We start from the raw sequence: 1,505 nt of genomic DNA on the forward strand, positions 1-1,505 counted from the left end.
TGAAATTGAAGTGAGCACTGATGGCTATGGTTGTATTATACATGTACAAATAATAAATACAGCAGTTTGGTCTTCAGATGCTCAACTTTACTGCGGCCGTCACACAGTTGATCAATCATGTACATGTACATGACTGTACATTTTACATGTAAAATGCACAATAGTGAAATACGCGTACCATCCAATCACTGACGCGATCCATGTCAGAGCACCACTCCATAGCAATTTCTTTCTGGTTTCAAAGCGACGAGTCGAATACAAAATCATAGCTCACTTTGTCGCAATAGCGAAAGTCTACGTCAGGTGCAATCTTTCACTAGGGCCAACAAATCATCTGAAACACTCCTAGCGCTTGAACATATTGGGTCCAGAAATTCATTCATTTTGGGCGACCAGGAGGTGAAAGTCTTAAAAGCGCGATGAAGAGCGATCCCCCAGCTCGAGAAGAAAGCACTATTCTACATAATTCGAGGTCGCTGAACACGATGGTGGGTGTTTCCTGGCCGTGTACTCCCTCCAAACGGATGAAAAATCCTATTGAAAACTACACTCTTCAGAACAAAAAGCTCAAACTACAGTCGCCCAAGCAAGTGCGGCACCAAAACGAGCAGGAAGACCTCAGCTAGCTATCAAACGCACCAACAAAATACACGTAATAATTATTACTTTCAACTTTGAAAAAGAAAGCAGGACAAGGCAGTTCGAAAAAACTGCAGCGAAGTCCATGGTGCCACCGCTACCATGCAAATGACGTACGTGACCCGCGTGAAGGCTGTTTTCAGCTGATTTGTCACGTGACTGAACTCCCTAGTCTTTGGGCAAGGGCAAAGATGGGGTGCACCCCCATCTTCAGCTCAAACCTGAACTGAAGCCAGGAGGAGGAGGGGGTTGGGGGGTGCGACTTCTTTTATTTCTACTACCTGAGTCGAGTTGTACTGGCAGTACACAAGTAGAGTCTACCATGAGGAGATCTACGTACCGGGGACCGGGGTGGAAGCTGGGGCCGGGCTGGAGCCTAGCCCTATCTACATAATTATATGCGGTATGTATGTGTAGGGCTCCCTGGGTGGAACTGTATCCAGTCTGGGGCTAATCAAAATGGGCCCATCGTAGACTACCGGCACATGCACACTAGCAGCCAGGTACTACTACTAGTACTAAGTCCTACACTAGGCTACAGCGCCGCTAGCGCGCGGCATGTCTCTGATCTGGTACATGGTCTGCACACCCGGTACCCCCCTCCCCTGGCCTGCAGCATGATCACGTACACCTACGTAGTCGTTTTTAAAACGTGACGTGCACAGCAGTACTGGTACATGCCAACATGGTGCAGCAATATGAGCAAGATCAAAGAGTCCATGAACTCTTGATTTGAGTGATCATCAAATCCACGTCCAAGGGCATTCAACTAACTACTTTTTTCTTTCTTTTGGCAGAGCCATGCACGATCGTAGACCATGTAGACCTTCTACCAAGACTGGCAAGAGTACATAACCTATGTACTC

Source organism: Sycon ciliatum, chromosome 5 (genome assembly GCF_964019385.1).
Source record: "Sycon ciliatum chromosome 5, ocSycCili1.1, whole genome shotgun sequence".
Classification (NCBI taxonomy): Eukaryota; Metazoa; Porifera; class Calcarea; order Leucosolenida; family Sycettidae; genus Sycon; species Sycon ciliatum.